General features: G+C 44.4%; 1 protein-coding gene across 1 annotated transcript in view; it reads left to right on the top strand.

The window, feature by feature from the left end:
- Window positions 1-8,220: 8,220 nt before the first annotated feature.
- The window catches only part of EPB41L1 (erythrocyte membrane protein band 4.1 like 1), a 154,183-nt gene continuing 142,537 nt past the window's right edge, over window positions 8,221-19,866 (top strand). The window contains exon 1 of the mRNA XM_047854322.1: window positions 8,221-8,370. The gene's annotated coding sequence lies outside the window, so the exon portion shown is untranslated. The remainder of the gene's footprint in view (window positions 8,371-19,866) is intronic.

The raw sequence follows: 19,866 nt of genomic DNA, 5'->3' as shown, positions 1-19,866 counted from the left end.
ACTGTATACGTATGTATGTTGTGGTAAAAAAAAAAAGTAAAATTTACCATCTTGTTTTTAGGTGAGTAGTTCAGTAGTGTTAAACATAATTACATTTTTGTGAAACAGATCTTCAGATCCATATCATCTTACAAATTTGAACTGAATACCCATTAAACTATTCCTCTTGCCACTTCCCACCATTCTACTTTCTGTCTCTGAATCTATTTAGATATACCCCATATGAGTGGAATTGTACAGTATTTGTCATTTTGCAACTGCCTTATTTCACTTAGCGCAATGTCCTCGAGGCTCATCCATATTGTGATAAGATGTCCTTCTCTTTTAAGGCTGAAAAACATTCATAGCATGCATATTCCACATTTTACTTATCCATTCATCTATTCATGGAAATTTGAGTTGCTTTCACCTCTTGACTTTTGTGAATAATGCAGCTATGAACATGACTGTGCAGATAGCTCTTTAAGATCTTGCTGTCAATGTTCTTGGATATATACCCAGAAGTGGGATTGCTGGACTCACGTGGTGGTCCTAGTTTTGATTTTTTGAGACACTGTCATCCTGTCTTGCATAGCAGCTGCACCATTTCACAGTTCCACCAATAGTACACAAGGGCTCCAATTTCTGCACGTCAATGTTTGTTACTGTTTTTTGTTAGTAGCCATCCTAATGGCTGTGAGGTGATATCTCATTGTGGTTTTGATTTGCATTTCCCTAATGATAAATGAAGCTGAGCATTTTTCATGTGCCTTTTGTACATCATCTTTGGAAAAATGTCTATTCAAGTCCTTTGTCCATTTTTAAAAATGTTTTTTTTTTTTAATTATTTTTGAGAGAGAGAGAGCATGAGCTGGGAAGGGGCAGAGAGATGGGGGGACAGAGGGTCTGAAGCAGGCTCTGCAGTGACAGCAGTGAGCTCATGTGGGGCTTGATCTCAAGAACCATGAGATCATGACCTGAGCTGAAGTTGGATGCTCAACCGACTGAGCCATCCAGGTGCTCCCCCTTTGTCCATTTTTTAATCGGGTTGATTTTTTGTTAGAGTTTCTGATATATTCTAGATATTAACCCCTTTTCAGATACATGATTTGCAAATATGTTCTTCATTCCACAGATTGCCTTTTCATTCTGTTGATTATGTCATATTGTTTTGATAGGGATTTTGTGAGGACATATGGAACTATGTAAATATCCCCTTCCTTATTATACTTTTCATTTATTCACTCATTTATTTATATCAGTATTGGACTCATGGCTTCCTATATTATGCAATGTGTTAAAACCTGTTACTATATCATTCTGTGTTTTGATACAATCTTTTTGACACATTCTCTGAACACTTATTTTTGCCACAATAGGATATTCCAGGATGATCTTGTACTTCCCTCAATGTAATCCTGGAATTAGCCATTTCTCTAAGGACCCTGGTTCCTTTTAGTAGAGAATAGTATTTGGTAGAGAATGGCCCTGACTCTGGCACTGAATAAATCTATGGTTTTGGAAGGCCCAGTAATTGATCTGGAGAGGCATACCTCCTCAACCAGCCAGAACCCTCATTTACAGATGAGGAGACTGAGACCTAAATGGGATCAACTGGCCAGTATCCCCCAGTTAGTGAGAGAGCTTGGAAAAGAACAGAGGCCTCTGACTCCCTATGTAGTGCTCCTCCCCTGGCAATACATATTGCTAGCTATGAGGTGTGAGTGGGGCTTGTCCCCTCTGGACTTTCCTTTTTCTGTCCACTGAGGGTAGCTTCACCCTGGAGGTTCAGGACTGCCTGTGACCTAACCTCGTCTCAGCTTTTTATGAGCCTTCCCTGTCTGGAAACCTTTATGGGTGAATCCACATTAAATGGCAGAGGAAAGCCTCAGCTTTTAGCGTTAGCTCTGGTGGATTTGGGGCTGGCAGACTTGGATTAGTCCAAGTGCACCTGGGTCTCCTAGGCCAGGCCAGGCATTTGAGACATGTGTCTTCCTGAATCCCATCTCAGTCAGCTAACACCTGTCTCACAGGGACATCAACAGAGGATGGGGTCCAGGCCTGATCCTGAGAAAGCAACGGAAAGGGTCTCCTCTACCTGCCTCCTTCTGGTTCCAAGCCCACTTGGGTTATACCAACAAGGAAACGCTAGAAACACTCCTTCCCACATTTGGAGACCCATCTCTTGAGCCCCACTTCAAAGTTGGGAGTAAGATTCCTTTGGGTATTCTATTAGGAATGTTTTCTGTGCCTGATTTGGGGGTGGTGCTACATCTGACCAGCACTGTCCGGTTTGGTCAGCTATGGCCTGGGGAGGCCCGACTACTCAACCAGTGCCTATTAGCAGTGACACCACGCTAGTCTGAAAAGCTGAGCTTTGGTCCCCTTTATATTCATTCAGCAGTCATTTCCTAAGCCCCCACCATGTGTCAGGCATTATGTAAGCAATCCAGTGGACTTTCATGTAATAGTGAAGGTACAAGTGGATTCCACATATGAGGCACAAGTAGCGGCTGCAAGGGAATTGGCCGAACTTCTGACATTTGGTTCTCGCACTTTAATTCTGGGGTGTCAGGTCCTTGTAGAAAGACTGAGCATATAAATTAAAAATTGAGTTTGGGGGCCCAACTCAATTGGCTGGCTCAGTTGGTTGAGCGTCTGACTCTTGATATTGGCACAGGTCATGATCCCAGGGTCATGGGATCAAGCCCAGCATCGAGCTCCGCGTTGAGCATGAAGCCTGCTTAAGATTTTCTCTCCCTCTGTCCCTCTCCTCCACTCACACACTCTAAAATAAAATAATTGCTTAGTTGTTAAAAAATATTGGGTTGGGCAATGAATGATTCTGCTAAGTGAAAAATGTGGGAAGGGTACTTACTACAGGCAGAATAAACAGTTTGAGCAAAGTTGGAACCACCGAAGTGTGAGGTTACCTGGAAGAACAGCAGGGCACCGAGGTGGGCTACTGTCTGAGTGATGGAGGAAGTTGTCATAAGACATGAAACTTCAGTTACCTCAGAGCCTAGGCCTGAAAGGTGCAAACACTGTACCTTCCGGCAGTGTGCTGACTTCACAAGCAATGGAGACTCCATGTAGGTTTTAAAAATTTTTATTTTTTTAAAGTTAACATGTGCATAAAAGGAAACTGAATAACACAAGAAGCAAAGAACAAAGTCATCCATAATCACAAGCAGTTTACAGTTTGACTTCTAGGTCCCATGTATCTACACAACTAAGCATTTTAATGTAATTAAGATCGTAGTTATGTATCATGCTTTTTTTACACACCATGAATTTTACCATTTCAAAGTCCCAAAACTATGAGTATTTTGATAACCAAGAATACACTACACCAACACCATCTGAAAGAAAAAAATGTAATCCTGCCTTTCTTGGCGACAAAAATGTTAACAGGCCTCTAGATAAAGATATTGGCAGAGCTACAATTAAAATACCGCATTCCCTTAATGTTCAATTAAAAATGAGACATAAAGTAACAGAGTACACAAAGTATAATGCTTCTAAAAGAATTCATTATCCAATCTATACTATTCAAATATTAGCAAGGAGGTATGTTTCCACTGAATCACTTAATGCATTCCTATAGTACAGCCAAAGAGATGCACACACATTAACAGTTATCACTAGAATATAGATATGAACACATCCACATGCATCTCTCCCACTATACTTCCTTCTGCCCCTCTGCTGCCAGTCTAATGAGTAAGTCCTGACATACATTTCTCAGAGACAGCCTAACACTTCCATGCCCAAGATGCTTCCTTCCTATCAATTACAACAACAAAAACTTAGAAATTGGCTAATTCAGTAGCTGTACATTGTATCATACATTGTCATCTCAGGACATCCAAAAAGCTTAGATGTTACAAAATAATGAACTTGTCCACAACAAACACAGGTACTTTATAAAAATGCACATATAGACTTATGTTTATAACCTAAAACTGTCTTCTAGATGTGGAGATACTAGCAAAAAGCCCTTCCCTTCACCCCTCCTCTGCTCCCTCCACCATTTCAATGACTAAGTATAGGACTACATCTAGCTCCAAGAGGCAGATTAACAGACACTCCCAGAACAGTCCTTCCTAAAAACTAACAAAAGGGCACTTATAAAGGGATTATTTTACTACTTCTACTTTTAATACACTTTGGGCATTAGGACTTGTTTTATCCTTTAACACACAGCAATATTAACTAAAATGCACATACATAATAATGGTTAGACAATCTGAATTTGTCTTAAAGACTCGTGGGCACAGAACCCTTCTCTCATTTCCCCCCACCCCCCCCACTCCCCACAGTGAATACTCTCCAAGACATCAAGTTTAACACTTCCATTCCCCAAATACAACCATTCCTGTAAATTAACAGAACTTAAAGGGTGTTGTTACTTTAATTCTCTACTTCTAACATATTGTTCACTTTCAAACATCTAGAAGACTAGATGTTTCAAAATTTGCCCACTACATACATAGTAGGACTGAAGGAACATTCTGGCCTAGACCTTCCTCTTTTCACCTCTTATCAACCCAGTGGAAAGTATAAGCATCTGTAATGCTTAGAGGGGATTTTAACAATTTCACTTCCTCTAGTTGTTTTCAGAAGTCTTTCCTACTAATTTAAACACAAAGTGTATACAATGTATTTGTTTACTAACTACTTTTGTCATACACTGGCAACCTCTTTTAACATCTAGGAAGACTAGATGTTGTAAATTAGGACTCCTTTGTCCTTTATATACACTATATACATAGCTAAGTAAAACCCAATGCGAATGCAGACATAGGGGACAATGGTTTAATCCTGCCTAACTATAAACATACTGGTATACAGCCCTTTGCGCTTTCTTCTTCCTCCCTGAACCAGCACAACTATTATATAATGTGTACTGCTGAGAGGTGGTTTGATCATTTTGATCATTCCATTTTCAAAAAGACAATATTTCACACGAATTTAACAAAAGGATATCTACAAAATGTGTTATTTTTCTACCTCTACTTTTAACATACTTTGTGCACTTCTAAACATCTAGAAAGGCTAGATGTTTCAAATAAGGACTTAAGTTTGTCCACTATATACACAGTAGTGTTGAATAAACTACACACATGTAACAATGGGTTATATCTGAAAGTGTCTTCTGCGTAGGAACATTCTAGTCTAGAACCCTTTATTTCTCACAGCTCCTCTCCACCACCAACCCACTGGGTGGGTACAGATAGGCACATGTGTCACTTAGATGTGACTACAATGTCATCTCTAAAAGTTCTTTTCAGAAGACAGCCTTTCAATGAATTTTAACACAAAGTGTACAAAATGTGTTAGTTTACTAACTCTACTTTTGTCATACATTGGCAACCTCTTTAATATCTAGAGACTAGATATTATAAAATTAGGACCCATTTGTCCAGTATATTTACAATATATACAGTCAAGTTAAATGCACATAACATATAGGGCAATGGATAAGCTGAAATTTCCTAGCACACACTAGCAAAACATCTTTTGCAATTTCTTCCCTCCCACCTCCCACAAACCAATGAACAAGTAAACATACTGTTCAGAGAGGTGAGTTAGCAATTCCATGTCCAAAAATAGTATTTCCCATCAGTTTTTAAAAGCTATTTACAAGAAGCATTACTCTACTTCTACTTTTAAGTACATCAAGCATTTCTAAATATCTAGAAAGACTAGATATTTCATATAAGGACTTAGTTGTTCACTATGTACAAAGCACTGTTAAATAAAATTGCACACACCTAACAATGGGTATAATCTGAGGTATCTTCTAAATCTGACCATTCTGGCCTAAACTATTCCCTCCGTCACTTCCTTCTCTCCACCACTAATCCAGTGGACAAGTATAGGCATGTGTAATGCTTAGAGGAGGTTGAACAAATTCATATTCAAAAATCATTTACAGAAGAAAAGCTTTCCTTTGAGTTTCAACACGTGTACAAAATGTGCTAATTTTACTACTTTGTCATACACTAGCAACTTCTTTAACATTTAGAGACTAGAAGTTGCAAAACTAGGACTCATTTGTCCATTATATACACTATATACACAGCAAAACAAAATGCATGTTAACATACAAAAAAATGATTTTGTCTGAAAATGTCCAAGTATTAACACACCAGCATATTACCTTTTGCAATTCTTTCCCTTCCACTTCCTCCAGCCACTGAAGAGTGCTCAGAAGTGGTTTAACCATTCCATTCCCAATACAATTTCCTATGAATTTTAGCAAAAAGGTATTTACAAAGTGACATTTTACTACCTCTACATTTAACATACGTTGGGCACTTCTAAACATCTAGACAGGACTAGATGTTTCAAATAAGGACTTAATTTGTCCACTATATACATAGCAGTCTTGAATAAACTGCATACATGTAACAGTTATAATGTGAAAGTGTCTTCAAAATAGGAACATTCTAGCCGAAGACAAACCCTTCTCTTCTCTCCCTCCATCAACTCAATGGGCTATAATGCTCAAATTTTCAGAAGACAATCTTTCTAGGAATTTTAACACAAAATATACAAAATGTATTAGTTTACTAACTCTATTTTTGTCATACACTGGCAACCTCTTTAACATCTAGAAAGACTAGATGCTGAAAATTAGGACTCACTTGTCCAGTATATACACTATATACACTTAAGTAATACAAAACGCAGGAACACAAAGGACAATGGTGAATCTTGCCTCACTATGAACACACTGGCAGAGCTCTTGGTACTTCCTTCTCCTCTCTCCTCCTCTGAACCAGTGCACAAACACAATGCCTACTGCTCAATGAGGTGGTTTGGCCATTCCCCAAAATTAAACAGTATTTCATTATGAATTTTAACAAAAAGGTATTTACAGAATGTCTTTTTACTACCTCTATTTTTAACATACCAGGCACTTAAGAACATCTAGAAAGACTAGAGATTTCAAAAAAGTACTTAGCATTGTTAACTATACAGTAGCTGAGGAATAAAAAGCACACACAAAAAATGGTTATAATATGAAAATGTCTTCTAAATATGACCAGTCTGGCACAGAACCTTCTTTTCTTCCTCAAGGTCTTCTACTTCATGTCCTCTTACCCACTGAACAGGCGTGGACGTGTGTCGCTCGCTCCTGATGTCGCTTCTAGAGGTGGTCTGACAATTCCGCTTCTAGAGGTGGTCTGACAATTCCATTTCAAAAAAGTCATTTCCAAAAGACATTTCTTGTCTACGATTTTTAAAAAACCAAATAGGCATTTACAAGACATGTGATTTTCTAACTCTACTTTATCGTATGTCGGCAACCTCTTTACATGTAGAAAGCCCAGACTTAGCAACAGTTTTCTTTTGAAAGGTTGGGGGGTAAGTTGAGAGCAGCTTTTTCATATTATATACACAGGCCTTCCATAAACGGCCAGTAAAATCTTCCCAAAGGGTGGCCTTCCTATTGGTCAAATGCGGTGCGGAATTCTCCCATTTCTATCTTCCAATATCAACGTCTGGTAGAACGAAGACCAACCGCCTTAGGGCCCGTTAACCGTTCCACCCGTCGTGGACTGGGGCTTCGCTCACCTTCCGGGCCCGTTAGGGCCTCTGTCCATTGTCCGGAGGTGAGGTTTCGTCCAACTGGGACGAAGCGGTCATCCCACGGCCCGCATCTGTGGGGCTCCGAGGCCCAAGGGTGGCAGAGCTCGCGTCCACGTAGACCCGCCTTCTCGAGCCCTCGAAGGCCCCAACGGCCCTCCCGCGCGGCATCCGAGTGGCCTCCATTCTTCTCGCCCCGCCACGCCCGACGTCCAAAGGCGCCGCGTCCCCGCTGGCTGGGCGGGTGTTTCGCGTAGGCCCCGCAGAGTTGGGCCAGGAAAGTGGGCGGCCGGCGAGGTCTGGGCTCCTCCAAGAGGCCGCCGCCATCGGCGCCGAAGTGGGGGTGGGGGTGGGGAGAGGTTCGCGGCTGCTTCAAGGCCTGGGCCCAGCCAGTGGACAGCCGCGGCGACGGCGCTGGGTCTCTGCAGATCAGAGACAGCGACCTGTCCCTGGGCCCCCCAGTTCACCTGCCGGCCCGAGGCCGGAGGGCCTGGAGGGCCCCAGGACAGACGGCCTCGCGGCGTCCCTCACCTCGCTCTCTGCCGGAACTGACTTGGCAGTTCTCTTCACTGGCGAGAGAAGAGCGGCACCGGAAGTGCCCTCGCGCCGGGACCCGCGAACCGAGGTTCCGGGACTGAAACGTTCCGGTGTGGGGAAGGGCGAGGAAGGCGTCACGTGGGGTCGGGCCGCCCTCCTGGCTTACCTTCGGCAACGGTAACGGTTACCCGCCTCAGAAATCTGTGGGCTGGCGAGCATGCGTATTTCTCGATTCCCTCATATCCCCACTGTTGGGTAAGGAGGCTCTTTACGATTTTTCAGTCATTTGCCATCTATTTATTGAGCACCTACTGTGTGTCACATAAACACTGGGAATGCTGCAGTGAAAGAAAAAAACCACGAAAATGTCTGCCCTCTTGAAATGTGCATTCTAGTAGGGGAAACAGATAATCCTTAAAATGCGTGAAAAAGATAACGAAAGTGCTGTGGAGAAATAAAAAGGTGAGAAGGGGCCTATGAAATGTGAGTGTGGAATGTTTTTGGTGGTGGTCAGGTGACTTTTGAGAGAGGTGAAGGAATGAGCCATACACGGGGAAGATCTTTCCTGGCAGCGGGGGCAGGGGTGCACAGTCAGTGCGCAGCCATTGCACGGACCCTACAGCTGAAGCATAGGGGCCTGGCCCAGGAACAGCAAAGATGCTGGAGCAGAGTGAGCAGGCAGGAATGTAGAGGTTAGGCCAAGTCACGTATTGTGAAGGAAGCAAAAAGTAATTTGGTGCTTTCTTTCTGAATGAAATGGGAGCCACTGGGGGGTTTGAACTGCAGCATGGGGGAGAGCTGAAGTGGAGCCAGAGGTAGAAGCAGGGAGTCCTAGCAGGCTATTGCCGTCAACCACGTGAAATAGGCTAGTGCTTGTCCCAGGATGATGGCAGCAAAGGTGGTAAAGAAAAAAAAAAAAGCGTTGAATTTAAGATAAATATAATCGAACCTGCAGGATTTGCTGATAGACCAGATAAGAAGTATGAAAGAGAGGAATTAAGGAAGACTCCAAAACTTTTGGCCTGAGCAAATGAAGGAAGGAATTGCCATTAGTTGTGATGGGAGAGGCCATAGGAGGAGCAAGTTTTGGGGAGAATTTCAGGAGTTCACATTTAGACATGGCAAATTTGAGATGCCTGTTTGACATTCAAGTGGAGATGTCAGGTGGAAAGTTGGATTTATGAGTTTGGCATTTAGGGGAGAGTCTGGGCTGGACATATGCATTTGGGAGTTATCAGTATATAGATGTCTTTAAAGATATGAGGCTGCATGAGAGAAAGAAAGAAGCCACTGGGCTCAATATCTGGAGAGAAGAGGGAGGAGGAGGAGGAACTAGAGATCACATAGGGGTTTCAAACTCTAGGGAAGTCTGGCTAGGTGGATGGTTGACACATTGACCAAGACAAGGTGAAGGAAATTCTCAGTGTAGAGTTCCTAGCCCTCTTTCTGAGCTCCCTACCTCCTAAGTAGCCAACAGGCTAGTATCCCTGGAACCTAAAGATGATGATGATGATGATGATGATGACGACGACAAACATTTGTACATCCCGCTTTCTACTTGATATCTCTTCTTGAATGTTCCAACAGTAGTTCCAACAAATTCCTCTTGTGCAAAACAAAACTCTTGACATCTCCGCAGAGCCTTCTCTTCCCCAAATCAGTAAATGGTAGTTCCACCCAGTTCCCAAATAGTACTGTAGGGCATCTTCCTTAATTCAACTCTTTCTTTTACTCTCCATCCCCCAACCATCACAAGTCCTTTCTTGCTCCTAAATATATTTAACATACTGTTCATTTCCTGTACTATCCAATATGTTAGCCACCAGCTGCACAAGCCTATGTACATTTTAATTAAAATAATATGAAATTAAAAGTTCAGTTCCTCAGCTGCACTAGCCACATTCCAAGAGCCATAGGTTGTTAGTGGCTACCGTATGAGCATAGATGTAGAATATTTCCATCATCCCAGGAAGTCACAGGACACTGCTGATATATAACCTAGTTCAAAGCAGCAGCATCTCTGGTCTGGATGACTCTCACAGCCTCTTAGTTGTTGTTCTGACTGTTTCTCCTACTCTTCCCTTTTCATCTATTCTCTCTACAGAAGCCAGAGTTAACTTTTAATCAGAAATCAGATTTTGTTACTGTCTTGTTTAAGCTCTCAGTGGCTTTTCATCACACTGAATAAAATCCTAACTTCTGAGCATAGCCTACTGCCCTGTCATTATGCCCTATCCACACTGGCCTCCTTGCTTTTCCTTCTACTCTCCAAGCTCTTCTCAAGCTCAGGGTCTTTTTTTTTTTTTTTTTTAACGTTTTTATTTATTTTTGGGACAGAGAGAGACAGAGCATGAACGGGGGAGGGGCAGAGAGAGAGGGAGACACAGAATCTGGAAACAGGCTCCAGGCTCCAGGCTCCGAGCCATCAGCCCAGAGCCCGACGCGGGGCTCGAACTCATGGACCGCGAGATCGTGACCCGGCTGAAGTCGGACGCTTAACCGACTGCGCCACCCAGGCGCCCCAAGCTCAGGGTCTTTATACAAGCTGTTCCTGCTAACTGGAAGGGTCTGCAGCTGACTCTTGGAAAGACTGAGTATCTGTTCATCTCATAAGTCTCAGTTCCAATATCATTTCTTTAGAGGACCTTTCCTGACCTACCTGTCTCAGGGGCTTTCTTTCAGTTATTGTTACATTACCCTACTTATTTCCTTTACTCATTCATCATAATATATCATTATTTTATGATTAATAATTAACATTTTGGGGTGCCTGGGTGGCTCAGTCAGTTAAGCATCCAACTCTTTATCTCAGGGTTGTGAGTTCAAGTCCCACATTGGGCTCTGCGCTGGGTGAAGCCTATTTAAAAAAAATAATAATTATGAACATTTCTCTGTACTTCTTATGTGCAAGTACTGTACAAAGGACTTGGCTTTATATACTTCACCTTATTTATTTTCTAGTTTCTTTTTTTCTTGTTTTCCCTGATGTCCCTGGCACCCAGCACAGTGCCTGGCATACAGTAGACATTAATAATTGCTAAACAAATGAACAAGTTAATTGAGCACTTACTCTGGGCCAGGCACTGTGCTAAAGCACTTTACATACATTGTCTCGTTTAATTTGCATTAATTAAGTCTGTGACCTAGGGGTACTATTACGATCTTCCTTTTATAGATGAGAGGCTATGCCACTTGTCTGTTATCAGGAAGAATTAGGATTCTAACCCACTTCATCTGACTTTAGAGCTCCCTGGGAAGGCACTATAGAGGATTTAGAGGCCTGAGCACACACCAGCCTACAGCCACCCACAGTTTAGACTAGAAGGTGGGAAATGAAAAGACTTCTTTTTTGAAGGGCTTCCTATTTCAGATCAGACCAGAGTTTCTAAGTTTTCACTGCTCAGCCAGGTGGCAGATTCAGGGCATGGGTCAGGACTCAGGATTATGCAGAGTGGGGCAAGCCAAATGCTCCAATTTCATTCTGAGCATCCTCGGTGGGGCCGGGGGACTGGCCCGGAGACCCCAGACAAGACTCTGAGCTAGACTGCATTCTGACCGCTGACTCCATCATGTCTTTCTACCTGTCTCAAATCAAGGATGAGACAAGGAGAAAAAGTAAAAATAATGAGCCTTCCTGGCACTTCTCCTTGGGAAACATCACATGTCAGGCCTGTGACACAGAACATGTTTGTTAGGCCAAAGGCTCCAAGCTCATTAGCAGGGAATGGTGCTGGGCAGCAAGCCACCCACACAACTCGCTCAGGAAACAAACACAGTGCAGCACCCATCCCTCCCGGGCCTGGGCATGCACAGTTCCACCATTATCAACATCAGCACACATCTGCACTGAAGGTCGGGTTGGCCGCAGGGCCCCAGGAAATGGATTGTGTGTAGGTGTGTCCCAGAGAGGCTGCTCATAATCCTCATAGTTACCATCCTTTGCTTGCATTTGAGGTTTGCTTCTGCCCTAGTACAGAGTTCTCGAACTTGAGTCATTCCCTAATCAGCTTAACAACTTCCTCCATACCCCTGTATCATCAATACCAGTTTTGATTTAATACCTCTCTGTGAATTGACACACTTAATACAATCATCACTACATTAGCCTTGTCCTCAGTGCTATTTGTGAAATCACCGATTTGACATGCTGGTTATATGTTTTCCGAAGTCTGATAATGTAAACATACAACTCTTCAAAAAATGTTCATCTGGGTTCCACTTGAAATCATCTCGGTACAACCAAGATGCAAGACAATTAGTTTCAAAGAGACTCAAGAGACAACCTGAAAGAGCCCCCAATGGCCAAAGCTAGAACAATTTGAGGAAGAAAAGAAATAACATAGTACTGGATTATAGCCCAAAATGTAAACTAAATATCCACGAGTCCATACTGATGTAAATAAATGACTGAATAAATAAATAAATTGGGGAGAATAGATAAATCTTCCTTATAGAAGAATTCCAAATAATTTATCCCTTCCAGGCTGTGGACTTTAATTCCTCCCTTGAGTGTGGGCTTCACTTAGTGACTTGCTCCCAAAGAGTAGAAAGAGAGGAAAACCAAGTAACTTCACAAGGGAGAAATTTGCTAAACACTACCTTGGCCAGGTACTAAAGGTGATCAAGTCATGTTGACAGCATGTACCCCTGACATGTCACGAGAAGTACATTACCTCGGTGGTATCCTTCACCAAAACCTATAACCCCAGGTGAACCAGAGAAGTCCAAATTGAGGGGTACTCTATAAAACACCTCACCAGTACTCCTCTGACAAAACTGACAAGGTCATCAAAAAGAAGGAAAGTCTGAGAAACTGTTCTAGGTCAGAGAAGACCCAGAAGACATATCGACTAAATGTAATATCTTGGATGGGACCCTGGAACAAACATGGATGTTAGTGGAAAAGCTAGTGACATCCAAGGAAAGTGTAGAGTTTAGTTAATAGGAAGGTACCAAGGTTGGTTTCTTAGCTGTGACAAATGCACCACAGTCATTTAAGATGTTAACAATATGGGAGACTGAGGGAGGGGTATATGGAAACTCTGTGCTCTGGGAAATCTCTGTAGTCTGTAAATCAAAGATTTACATTTATTTTCTGTAAATATAAAGGTTTGTTTAAAATAATAAGTTTCTTTAACAAAAGAGATGGGTGAACTAGTTTGGAGCATGAATTTTAAGTCATGCAGATCTGTGTATTTTTTTTCCTGTGTCTGCTAGAACTAATTTCACCAAGCAAGTAGCTTAAAACAATAGAAATGTATTTTCTCATCATTCTAGAGGTCAGAAGTTCAACATTAGTCCTACTGGGCTAAAATTAAGGCGTTGAGAGGGCCATGCTCCCTCCATAGGCTCTTCTACCTTCTGGTGGCTGTATCACTTCAGTCTCTGCCTCCACAGTTGCACTGGCTTGTCATGTTCTCTGTGTGTCTGTCTAATCTCCTTCTGCTATTTGTGATGGTATCTGGTGCCCACTAGGATAATCTTGGATGACCTCCTCATCTCAACATCCTTAATCACATCTGCAAAGATCCTTTTCCCAAATAAGGTGATATCTATAGGTTCTAGGGATTAGGTCCCTATATCTTTGGGTGGCCATTATTCAGCCTACTACAGCCTGGCTGTGTGAAATTTAGAACTTCTGTAGTATCAATAAGCCTCCTCAAAAATGTAAAATAACAAACTATATAATTATTTTTAAAATGTTCATCTGGGATCCACCTGAAATCATCTTAGTGATGGTTGGCTTGGGACCCAAGCCACACTTTGTCAAATTGGTGCAAGAGACTGGTCTCAGAAGTCAGAGAGACCTAAATTCTAAATCTGGCTCCATCATGTACAAGCTTGTGACCTCGGGTAAGTCAGCACACTCCTTGAAGGGCATTCTCATCTCCTGTACAAGAGGGATGCTAAGCCCTGCCTCAGAGGAATGCTGTCAGAATTCATAGATCATGGAGCAGATGTACCTTAGATGTTCAGTCAACCTCCTGTTTGTTCTCCCTCCACCTTATAACGTTACAGCTCACAAAATACTTTCTACATACAATGTGTTTGATCTCCACAAAATTTCACCCTGTGAAATAAAGCCAAAATTTCCTTCCTGTTATACAGATGGAGAAACTGAGACTTGATGTTAAATGACTTAGCCAATGGCACCCAACTAGAAGACTAGAGACAGCAGGTGTCTGAGAACACAAAGGGCAGGAGCCAAGGGGCAGTGCCCCTTTTAGATGGGGCTGATTTGCTAACTTGTTCACTTGACTTGTTTTCATGACTTTCATTACCTTTCCAGCCCTGGTATGCATTTGAATTTATGACCCATGATGTGTTTCTAACTCCTGGCCCACGCTGCTGGAATTTGATAAAATCTATGGACTTGAAGCTTTGAAGCGATGCTCACAGCCCCTTGGTCTGGACTTCTCTGACTAAAAGGCTTTCTCTTCTCCGGACTGGATGAGACAGACTCAGAGTTTGTCCCCTGGTTTGGCCAGGTTCCTGGTTTTGATAGCTCCTTATTCTGAGTCCTTGAAGCAGAGACTCAAGCAGGACCTTCATGCTGCAGGGCCCAGCATAGGGTTGGGTGTCCTGTAGCGGACCAAGGGGGCCTGCTGAAGGGAACTCATGCTCTGCCATGCGAGATCACACAGAGGGGGCCAGAGGATGTGTTGAGGGTCTAGGAGCTAAGACTGCCTGGGTTTCTATCCTGGTTCCCCCACCTGGTTCCGCCACAGTCTGCTTACCCTGGTCACCAAACGCACTCGCTGCCCCCAACCGGCCTGGGAGCTCCACCTCAGGGGCACAGGGGCTCCGGAGGCTGGGGCAGAGAGCCGCAGCTGGTCCGCGGCTGCCATGGCAACGCCTGGAGGCTGAGAGGTGGAGGAGGGGCGGGTCCACGACCCGGCCGGGAACGAGGCCCCGCCCCCACCCTGAACAGGGCTCGGGGGCTCGGGGCCTCGTGTCCGGTGATTCCGCGGCAGTTGTGCGTTCTGGTTGATTCCAACAGCCTGACAAGCCGCATTGGACTGACCGACTGTGTCACACTAACCACAGACGCCATCACTGCCTGATAATCCGTCTGTCTGGCTGTGTCTGACTGAACGCAGATTCCGTGGGTGCCTGACGGACCGAGGCCGTGTGATCTGTCCGCCTGACCACAGCTGACTGACTGACTGCTCCTACCTGGCTGATGGCATCCGGGCCCGACAGGGCGTGTCTCACTGAGTCCATCTAACTGCGTCTGGCTGCCCAGCCCCCATCTGTGCTCGACAAGCTGTATCTGACTGACCGAGGCCCTCTGTGTCTGACTGACCCGCTTTCTGACTGATCTGTCTGCCCGGTGGTTTGACCACATCTCTGCTAAGCCTCCTGAGAGCGGCCGGCCAAGTGTGACTAGGCCTGGGCCTGACACTCCTGCGGGGGCCCCTTCCCTGGCTGGCTGCAGGAGACTCGCTGACCACCCTGACCGCGTGGGGCCTCACTACAGCCTTGTGTGTGGCGGAGCCCGCCTGGCTGGACACTGGGAAGGTTGGTTCAGTCCGCCTGATGTGTGGGCTGACCGCATCTGTCAGGCTGTGCGGCTGAGTTTGCATGGCTGGCTGGCTGGCTCTGGCTGACCGTCTGTGCCTCAGGGGCTGGGGCTCTGGGTGACGGAGTCTGCCAGACTGTCCCTCCCTGTCCGTCTGTCTGACTTGGCTTGACTGAGAGCGGCTGTGTCTGACTCCACCTGCCCGCTGCCGGGCTGGCTGACCTCCCTGGCATTCAACAGGAGTTGAGTTACACGGCCTGCCTGCTGTGCAACTGACCAGCCCACTCTGACTGCCTTGGCCCCTGAGATGCTCTCCCTAATGGCCACCTTCACTCCAGCTGTCCAATCAGTGGCTTCGGATGTGTTGCTTGTCCAGGGGCCTGGGACCTAGACATTTTCAGCCACAAGTCTGGGCTTTGGGGATGGGTGGGAAGGTCTAAAGCAGGGGCACTGCTGGGGCGTTGGATCCCAGGACAGAGGCCCGGTGGGGGAGCCAGGCAGCAGAAACAGGACTCAAGGCCAGGTAGAGAGGCAGGTGGAAGAAACTATGGGGGTCCTCAAGGCCCCTGAGCTCAGGCATCTAATTCTGTAACAGAGTCAGCACCTTGAGGAGTCCTTCTGGTGTTTGGGTGTCTCCGGGCAACAACGCGTGACCCTGAAAACTTTGTCTATGTTTGTGAGGTATCTCTGTCCGTGCTTCACTGCTCTGCAGAAGGGGCCTCTCGCAGACCTTAGACTTCCTCCTGACTTTAAATCTTTCTCATAGTTTGTGTGTGTGTGTGTGTGTGTGTGTGTGTGTGTGTGTGTGTGTGTATGGACCAGCCACATCAACCACATGGGATGGAAAGAGAGGCTGTGTACCAGAATAAAGGGGAAGGAAACATAGGGGATTAGATTAGAGGGAATGATATATTTTTTTAAAAAAGTAAGCATGTCAATTGCATGGGTGTGCTATGATATATAGTTATTGTTATTAATAATAATAAATGAGAGCATTGGGCTAGCTTATCTTGATGGAGCTCTAGCATTCTAAGATGCTGCCTTTCCATTAATAACAAAGGCCTGGCTACCTCATTGATTTCATTATAAGCAAAATGAGAAATGGGAGGAAATAAACGGCGCCATTCCCAAGGGCTCTGTCTTAGTCAGCTTGGGCTGCTATAGCAAAATGCCATAGACTGGGGGTTAAAAAACTTTTATTTCTCAAAGTTTTGGAAGCTGGAAAGTCCAAGATCAAGGTACAGGCTGACTTTGCTCCCGGTGAGGCCCTTTTCCTGGCCTGCAGACAGCTGTCTTTTTGATTGTCATCACATAGTAGAGAAAAAGAGAGCTATGGTCTCTTCTATGTGAATTCTCTTCTTCTTATAAGGACACCAATCCTATCATGGGGGGGGGGGGGCTCCACCCTCATAACGTCCTTCAAACCTAATTACCTCCCAAAGGCTCCACCTCCAAATACTGTCACCTTGCTAGTTAGGCCATCTAGAGGACTGGGGCTCTGTGTAGGGACTCTTTCATAATACCATAGGTCTAAGCTTTCTGATATTCTGCTTTCACCCCATCCCTGCTCTGCTCAGAAAATGTCATGACTTCTCAACCTGGCTGTTAAGACTCATTGTGGTTTAGCTTTCAACCAAACTTCCTGACTTTATTTCCCACCTTCTCCTACGTGAATTCTCTACCCTTGCTGGATAGGTCTCTTCATTGACCCCAATATATGAATTTGGGGAGGACATTCAGTTCCTTGCAGACTCTCACAACATGAAGTTGGCTCTCAGCCAGTGTGGGCAGTGGGGCTTCCCCAGGCAGGGGCTGCAACAAGTGGCATGGAGCATTTGTACGTCATTTATTTACTGTTCATTCGACAAGTATTTATTGAGTACAAGTGAGTGCCAGACATTGTGCTGGGCTCTCACCCTCCTCTCATGGAACTTAGATTTATGCCTCTCAACTCTGATCCTGTCAAGGCCAAGTGCTGGGTTCCAACTGCTTTCTTTTTGGACAACCTGAACAGCTGAAGGTGAGAGAGCTGGTGTAGTGTGGTGGTTCTTAAAGAGTGATCCCCCTGGAACTTGTTAGAAATGCAAATTCCTGGGTCCCACCATAGATGAACTGAATCAGAAACTCTCATGGTGAGGTACAGTGGTCTGTGATCTATGTTTTAGCAACCCCCCAGGTGATGGTAATGTGTGATAAAGTTTGAGAAGCACTAATGGGACAATTGAGCTTATTGGCTCTGGTGTCAAACTGACCATGTTGGAATCTCAATTCTCCTGCATAAGAGCTGTGTGATTTTGAGCAAGTCAATGAATCTTTCTGTGCCTCGCTTTTCTCATTTGCATGATCAATATAATTATAATTGCTTTAAATTATTGTTGTGAGTATAAAGTCATATAAAGAGCTTAGCACATAATGTATGTTCAGGATATTCACTGATGCATTGTTTAGAATAGAAAAGAAACACATATCCGTAGGGGGCTAATTTAGTAAATCATGATCTGCCATACAAAGAATGAGGCAGCTCTTTATATACTCGTATGAAAAGATCTTCAGAATTTCCAAGTTAAAAAAAACAAGGTACAGAAGTATGTCCAGTATGCTCCCATCTGTGTAAAAAAAAAGAATCTTCACAGAATCTTTATCTATGTATAGATTATTTCTGAAAGAAGACTCAGGAAACTGGTGACAGTGGGAAAAGAGATGGATGGCTGAAAATAGGGGAAGGAGGGAAATTTATTTTTACTATGCATGTATCTTTTTATGACTTAAAATTTGCAGTATGTATATGCACGTCCTATTCACAAAAATGAAGTTTAAAAAAGAGTGGGGTGTACTCAGCATAGTGCCTGGCAGCGGCGGTAGTGATGATGGCCATTCCACAGCTCTGTGCAGATGATTCATTGCGGAAATGCAGCCCAGAGATAGCTGGCATGTGGCCACAGCCTCTCCTCTCCTCTCCTCTCCTCTCCTCTCCTCTCCTCTCCTCTCCTCTCCTCTCCTCTCCTCTGCCCTCCCCTCCCCTCCCCTCCTCTCCTCTCCTCTCCTCTCCTCTCCTCTCCTCTCCTCTCCTCTCCTCTCCTCTCCTCTCCTCCTTTAATTATATGTAGCCCCTGTCTCCCTGTCAGGGAATCTTTGCATTTAGAGATGCAAAGCGTCTTCAGGATTCTCTGGTGTAACCCTTTTATTTTAAGATGAGGAAACCAAGGCCCAGAGAGAGGCCATAACCAGCCCAAGGTCATCTAGAGGACTGGAGCTCGATGTAGGGACTCTTTCATAATACCATAAGCCTAAGCTTTCTGATACTCTGCTGTCACCCCATCCCTGCTCTGCTCAGAAACTTCCATGACTCCTCACCTGGCTGTTAAGATTCATCGTGGTTTAACTTTCAACCAAACTTTCCAACTTTATTTCCCACCTTCTCCTATGTGAATTCTCTCCCCTTGCTGGATAGGTCTCTTCATAGACCCCAAATGCTCCTGATTTCCAGACACCACAACTTGTCAGTGCTGTGCTGCCTGCCTGAAATGCATTTCTCCTTCCTGTTTGTGGAGATCCTACCTACGCATGAAGGCAGAATCCCACCTAAACTGCACTTCCTTTAGGAAGTCTTCCCTGATTACCCAAGCTCAAAGAGCTCTCACCTTCTCCTGGACTAATTTAAAAATTTCTTGTAAAACTTGTGCTTCTTTTTTTTTATTAAAAAAAATTAATGTATATTTATTTTTGAGAGAGGGAGAGAGAGAGAGAGAGAGGGAGAGAGAGAGAGAGAGAGAGAGAGAGAGAATGGGAGAGGGGCGGAGACAGAGGGAGACACAGAATCCAAAGCAGGCTCCAGGCTCTGAGCTGTCAGCACAGAGCCTGATGTGGGGCTTGAACCCACAAACCTTGAGATCATGACCCGAGCCGAAAATGGACATTTAACTGACTGAGCCACCCAGGCGCCCCAAACTTGGGCTTCTTAAGAGGGGGAATAGGATGCTCCTTGAGCAATGGGAAGTGGACTAGGATAGAGCCAGTTTCTCATCCTGACTCTCCATTTCTGGAGAAAATTGGGCAAATGACCTTGATCCTCATTGTCTCAGGGAAGCACTGGGTGAGGACACCACTGAGCCCTCATGAAACCAGAATCCTGTCTGCAGGAATGAACTGCTAGGCCTGTTTCTACCCTGATGTTTACTTGGCCTAGAGGCCCAGCATGATGAAACACGGCCCTGTTGCCGAGCACCTTG

Source organism: Prionailurus viverrinus, chromosome A3, assembly GCF_022837055.1.
Source record: "Prionailurus viverrinus isolate Anna chromosome A3, UM_Priviv_1.0, whole genome shotgun sequence".
NCBI lineage: Eukaryota > Metazoa > Chordata > Mammalia > Carnivora > Felidae > Prionailurus > Prionailurus viverrinus.
The sequence above is the reverse complement of the archived record's forward strand: the minus strand, read 5'-3'. Positions and strand labels throughout refer to the sequence as shown.